At 42.0% G+C, this 7,304-nt stretch overlaps 1 pseudogene; it reads left to right on the forward strand.

Moving 5' to 3' along the window:
• The first annotated feature begins 2,530 nt into the window (after positions 1-2,530).
• Positions 2,531-3,414, forward strand: LOC115847733 (large ribosomal subunit protein uL18 pseudogene; annotated as a pseudogene).
• The last annotated feature ends 3,890 nt before the right edge of the window (positions 3,415-7,304 follow it).

A 7,304-nucleotide genomic window follows, 5' to 3' on the forward strand; every position in this document is an offset into this window, starting at 1 on the left:
AACTGATTCACTTTGTTATAAAGCAGAAACTAACATGCCATTGTAAAGCAATTATACTCCAATAAAGATGTTAAAAAATTAAAATTAAAAAAAAGGGGCTTCCCTGGTGGTGCAGTGGTTGGGAGTCCGCCTGCCGATGCAGGGTACGCGGGTTCGTGCCCCGGTCCCGGAAGATCCCACATGCCGAGGAGCGGCTAGGCCGCTGAGCCATGGCCGCTGACCCTGCGTTTCCGGAGCCTGTGCTCCGCAACGGGAGAGGACACAACAGTGAGAGGCCCGCGTACCGCAAAAAAAAAAATAATAATAATAAAAAAAAAATTTTAATTTAAAAAAAACACCACCACCCCTAAAAAAAAAAACCCAGCAAACACAGCAAGTAAAAATACCTACAGACAACATTTTTGGTAAAACTAGGTGAACCCCAGTGAACCCTAGAATACAAGCAGATGGGCTCAACCAAATACATATTTCTTATTCTGAATCACAAATAAAATAATAGCAGGTATGAGCAAACAAATGCAAAATTAGGAAATCTCAGAAAGGAGATGGGTGGGGGGAAAATGACATAAACTGGAGATGACAACGGTCAGAAAAGGACTAGAAACTTTAAAAAAGACATTTTACAAAATGCCAGGTAAACTATAGGAAGCACGAGAATGAATAGACGCACAGAAAATAGAGTAAGTGAAACTGATGTCAGAAAGAAGAAAAAAAATCCTGGGTTTCCCTGGTAGCGCAGTGGTTGCGAGTCCGCCTGCCGATGCAGGGGACACGGGTTCGTGCCCCGGTCCGGGAAGATCCCACATGCCGCGGAACGGCTGGGCCCGTGAGCCATGGCCGCTGAGCCTGCGCGTCCGGAGCCTGTGCTCCGCAACGGGAGAGGCCACAGCAGTGAGAGGCCCGCGTACCACAAAAAAAAAAAAAAAGTCATAAAAATCATAACCTAATAAACTTTCCTGAAAGAAAGAATTTGAAATTGAAGGGCCAAGAATATAACTAGGAAATTGGCCAAAAAGAGTCATCCATAAGACACACTCTAGGAGAACGACTAGTTTATTGGGTTTTTTTAAGGGGAAAATAATTATTTGCACATCTGAGCAATAGATCACGTTAACTCAGAAGGGAAAGAAAAGCAGATTAGCAACAGATTTTTTGATGTTCTAGGAGAGAGTGGTTTAACAAGTGTATGATACTTAGCAGCATATTAAAAAAAAAAAAATCTTGACCAAGTGGGGTTTATTCTAGCAATGCAAAGATGGCCAAAATTAGGAAATCATTAATAAAATTTATCATCTTAACAGAGCTAAGAAGAAAAAAATCACATGATCATCCCCAATACGCTAAAAGGACATTTGACAAAATTGAATAACTATTCACTTTAACATGCTATTAAATATGAAGTGATAGTTCTTTAAAATATTGATAGATAGCCCAAAATTCAGGATCTCAATGAGCAAATATTAGAGGCTGCAATGCAAATAACACTAGTGTCTAAAGTTCAATCAGAGACAAGAATGCCCACTATTTTCACTGCTATTTACCACAGAGTACGTGTTTTCCACTGTGTGAAAATCTAATGAGATCTCACTCACCTGTCCTGAGATTGTTCTGGGTATCACAGAGCCAACAGGTGAAAGGAATTCAGTTTTAAGTGACTCAGCACATTCATTTGCCAAATATTCTTTGCATACTTACAGTTTTTAGGCATTCTTTTAGGAACGAGCGATAACAGTGAGCTGGAATAGAAGATGATCCTGTGGTCAGGTTGACAGTTGTACCCCACATTCCATTTTGTTTCCTACCAGGATGAATAGCTGTGACTTTCTTCCTGACTCCAGTTGGGATTTTCTGAGGAAAACCATGCAGGGAGCATAAACCTATTCCTTTCTCTGCCCCAGACTCAGACCTGTGGGGTTAATCTCAAGGTACAACAAGGCACTATTTGATACAGCTATGAACTAGTGGAGGGAAGAAGGGACACTTCCTTAGCTGGTGTTTTCTTTCTCCCCCTTCCTCCTTCCAAACTAAGAAGTTAATTGCTTGCCCTGCCTTTAAATAGACATTCTATCCAGTAGCATTGAAAACATCAGTTCCCTTAGTAAGGCATTGAACCACTTACCAGAATCAATTACACAAAAAGCTGGCTGAAGAGGTATTGAAGCCCTGCTGAAGATCTTAAACACGTAACCACCTTGATTTCCAAACCGCCACCTGACCTTGTGAACTTGCTTTACGGTGCTGGTAATCACTGGGTTTTAACAATTAAGAAGGGTTTTTTTTTGCCCTCTAAGAGAACAATGCAGTCCTTAAAACTTGCATTTCTCAGTGCTTTACTAAGATATCCGAACTTTTCTACCCTGCTAGGTGGCGGCTAATGCCATGGTTTGTGGAGATTATTTCCACTTGCTCTCAATGACTCAACTTTACTCAGGGGTGAGTCAAGTACAAGATTACAGGCGCTCTCCCCTCCCCCAACCCAGGCCGTGATGGTTCTGCAGCTCCGTGGCAGCTAGGGCCTCTGTTCCACAGGATGGGGTTTGTTAAAGTTGTCGAGAATAAGGCCCACTTCAAGAGATACCAAGTGAAATTGAGAAGACGGCAAGAGGGCAAAACTGACTACTATGCTTGGAAACAATTGATAATCCAAGATAAAAATAAGTACAACACACGCAAATACAGAACGATAGTACGTGTAACCAATAGAGCTATCATTTGTCAGATGGCTCATGCCCGTATACAAGGAGATAGGATAGTTTGTGCAGCTTGTGCTCACGAGCTCCCAACGTATGGCGTGAAGGTTGGCCGGACAAATTATGCTGCACCATATTGTACTGGCCTGCTGCTGGCCCGCAGGCTTCTTAATAGGTTGGGTATGCACAGAATTTATGAAGGCCAAGTCGAGGTGGCTGGAGATGAATACAATGTGGAAAGCATTGATGGTCAACCCGGTGCCTTCACCTGTTACTTGGATGCCGGGCTTCCCAGGACTACTACTGGGGATAAAGTTTTGGGGGACCTGTAAATGGAGGCTGGTCTATCCCTCACAGTACCAAAGGGTTCCCTGGTTATGGTTCAGAAAGCAAAGAATTCAATGCTGACTTACACCAAAAGCACATCGTGGGGCAGAACGGTGCAGATTATATGTGTTAACTGATTGAAGGAGACGAAGACGCTTACAGAAAACAATTCTCTCAATACATAAAGAACAACACGACTACAGACATGATGGAGGAGAAGGATAAGAAAGCTCATGTTGCAATACGAGAGAATCCGGTGAATGAGAAGAAGCCTGAGAAAGAAGTTAAAGAGAGGAGGTGGAACCGTCCAAAAATGTCACTTGCCCAGAAAAAAGATACGGTAGCTCAAAAGAATGCAAGCTTCCTTAGATGTCAGGAAAGGGCTGCTGAGAATTAATAAACAAAACCACAACTTCTGTGAAGATTTTTTAGATAAAGACAATAATAAACTTGTTGACAGAGTAGAAAAAATAAATAAATGAATAAAACATTACAGGCAACACTGTATCCCTTCCACCTGGAGGAAGGCTGGCTGTGCCTGCTCCTGTGGTGTTGGAGCGCCGTCTAGTGGTAAAACTAATCCCCTGCAGTCTCGGGCCAGTTCTGCTTTGGCGCCCTGAGAGGACAGAGGTCCCTCTCGAAAACTCAAAATAGGTCCACTTTTCACGGTCCCCTTGGAAAATAATTCAAAACTGGATTACCACCATCCGAGGAAGCTCCAACTTAAAAAAAAATTCTCTTGCGATAATCGACTGTTGGACAATTAAGATAAAATTCTTTCTGATTTGCAGGTTCTGTTAACTAGGTAACTTCAGTCTCCATCTGCTCACATGGAAAACCGGAGGCCTAGATTCCCTCGTGTTTTCATCAACTCTCTTGACTACATTCACCTGGGGGTCATTAGGGAGTTATCAGGACAGCCAGCACTGGCCCCAAGACTAAGTAAGAACTTTGCCCAGCAGAATTTCTCCTAAAACTAACTGGATGGGAGAGGTATTCTATGTGCACACTTTCCTCACACGTCAGCATTTCCAAAATTGGGATGCATCTCGTTACTGAAGGTATATTAGTGCTGGGGTTGAAGAAGGAGTGGCCAGAAAGGCAGGGAAGCAACTGAAATGTCTGCAGATGAATGAATGGATAAAGGAGGTGTGGTATATATGTACAATGGAATATTCCTCAGTCATAAAAGAGAATGAAACATTGTCATTTGCAACAACATGGATGGACCAAGACATTATCATACTCCATAGAGACACTCAGACAGAGAAACACAAATAATATATGATATCACCTACTTGTGGAATCTACAAAAACAGTACAAACGAATGTATATACAAAAGAGAAACAGCCTCCCAGACATAGAACATAAATTTATGGTACAAAAGGGGAAGGAGGGAGGGATAAATTAGTAATTGGGGATTACTAGATAACCACTCATATATAAAATAGGTAAACAGCAAGCATTTACTGGATAGCCCAGGGAAATGTTTACTACCTTGTAAAAACCTGTAATGGAAAAGAATGTAGATAGTTGAATCACTTTGCTGGATACCAGAAACTAACATAATGTTGTAAATCAACTACACTTCAATTAAAAAACAAATATTACGGGAAACACCTGCTTAGTTTCCCTTCCTCATGGTGCAAAGCTGACTGTGTCCTCTCCTGTGGTGTTGGGGCGCACTCTCGTGGTGACACGAGTCCTCTGCAGGCTGGGGCCAGTCCTGGCCTGGAGCTCTGAGACAGAGGTCAGAGGTCCCGCTATAAAGCTCAAAATAGGGCCACTTTTCACAGTCCCCTTGGAAAATAATTCAAAATTGGATTACGACCATCCCAGGAAGCTCCCAACTAAAAAAAATTTCTCTCGCCCTAATCGATTGCTGGGCAATTATGTAAAATCCTTTCTGGTTTGCAGGTTCCATTAACTAGGCCACTTCAGCCTCCATCTGTTGCTATGGAAAAGCTGAGGCCTAGATTCCCTCGTGTTTTCATCAGCTCTCTTGACCACATTCACGTGTGGGGAATTAGACCGTTACCAGGAGGGCTGGCACTGGTCCCAAGAGTCGTAAGTACTCACTTTGCCCAGCACATTTTCTCCTAAAACTACCTGGATGGAAAACTTTTCTACGTGCACAATTTGTTTTCAACATTAGCATTTCCAAAATTGAGATGCATGTTGTCACTGAGGGCATATTACTATTGGGGTTCAAGAAGGGGTGGCCATAAACGTATGGAAACAACTAAAATGTCCTTCATAGATGAATAGATACAGATAGTGTGGAATACATGTACAATAGGACATTCCGCAGTCATAAAAAAGAATAAAATATTGCCATTTGAAGCAACATGGTTGGAGCTAGAGATTTTTATAGTATGTGAAGTAAGGCAGACAGGGAAAGTCAAATATTCCATGATATCACAGAAATGTGTGGTCTAAAACTAATGCAAATGAATCTATACAGAAAACAGAAACAGAGTCACAAACATACAATACAACACATGGTTACCAAAGGGGAAAGGGAGGGAGGGACCAATTAGGAGTTTGGCTTTCACAGATACATGCTATTATCATATATAAAATAGATAAACCAAAAGAATTTACTGTGCAGCACAGGGGCCTGTATTCAATATCTTGCGATAACCTTATAATGAAAAGGAATCAAAAATGAAAGAATATGGAGGTATATATACGCATGTAAAAGTGAAGTAACCTGCTGACGCCTGTAACTATCACCATATTGTACAGCAACTACACTTCATTTAACAAAGAAAGAACAGGGACAACCCTTGGTTAGGTTCCCTTCCTCCTGCTGCAAGGCTGGCTGTGCCTGCTCCTGTGGTCTTGGAGCGCCCTCTCGTGGTGACACTAATCCCCTGCAGTCTCGGGCCAGTCCTGGTTTGGCGCCCTGAGATGAGGTCAGAGGACCCTCTCTAAAACTCAAAATAGGGCCACTTTTCACGGTCCCCTTGGAAAATAATTCAAAACTGGATTGCCACCATCCGAGAAAGCTCCAAATCAAAACAAAAAAATTTCTCTTGCGCTAATCGACTGCTGGGTAATTAAGATAAAATTCTTTCTGATTTGCGGGTTCTGTTTACTAGGTAACTTCAATCTCCATCTGCTCATATGAAAAAGCTGAGGCCTAGATTCCCTCGTGTTTTCATCAACTCTCGAGTACATTCACGTGTGGCTCATTAGAGAGTAATCAGAACAGCTAGCACTGGCCCCAAGTGTAAGTAGGAACTTTGCCCTGCAGAATTTCTCCTAAAACTAACTGGATGGGAGAGTTATTCTATGTGCACATCTTCTTCACACGTCACCATTTCTAAAATTGGGATGCGTCTTGTTACTGAAGGTATATTAGTACTGGGATTGAAGAAGGAGTGGCCATATGGACAGGGAAGCAACTGAAATGTCTGCATAGATGAATGAATGGATAAAGGAGGTCTGGTATATATGGACAATGGAATATTCCCCAGTCATAAAAAAGAATGAAACATTGTCATTTGCAGCAACATGGATGGACCAAGACATTATCATACTCCATAGAGACACTCACAAAGAAAAAGACAAATAATATATGATATCACCTATTTGTGGAATCTACAAAAACAGTACAAAGGAATGTATATACAAAAGAGAAACAGCCTCCCAGACATAGAACATAAATTTATGGTACAAAAGAGGAAGGAGGGAGGGATAAATTAGTAATTTGGGATTACTAGATAACCACTCATATATAAAATAGATAAACAGCAAGCATTTGCTGGATAGCCCAGGGAAATGTTTACTATCTTGTAAAAACCTGTAATGGAAAAGGATGTAGATAGTTGAATCACTTTGCTGGATACCAGAAACTAACATAATGTTGTAAATCAACTACACTTCAATTAAAACACAAATATTACGGGAAACACCTGCTTAGTTTCCCTTCTTCATGGTGCAAAGCTGACTGTGTCCTCTCCTGTGGTGTTGGGGCGCACTCTCGTGGTGACACGAATCCCCTGCAGGCTGGGGCCAGTCCTGGCCTGGAGCTCTGAGACAGAGGTCAGAGGTCCCGCTATAAAGCTCAAAATAGGGCCACTTTTCACAGTCCCCGTGGAAAATAATGCAAAATTGGATTACCACCATCCCAGGAAGCTCCAAACTAACAAAAATTTCTCTTGCCCTACTCGACTGCTGGGCAATTATGTAAAATCCTTTCTGGTTTGCAGGTTCTATTAAGTAGGCAACTTCAGCCTCCATCTGTTGCTATGGAAAAGCTGAGGCCTAGATTCCCTCGC

This window comes from Globicephala melas, chromosome 19 (genome assembly GCF_963455315.2).
Source record: "Globicephala melas chromosome 19, mGloMel1.2, whole genome shotgun sequence".
Lineage (NCBI taxonomy): Eukaryota > Metazoa > Chordata > Mammalia > Artiodactyla > Delphinidae > Globicephala > Globicephala melas.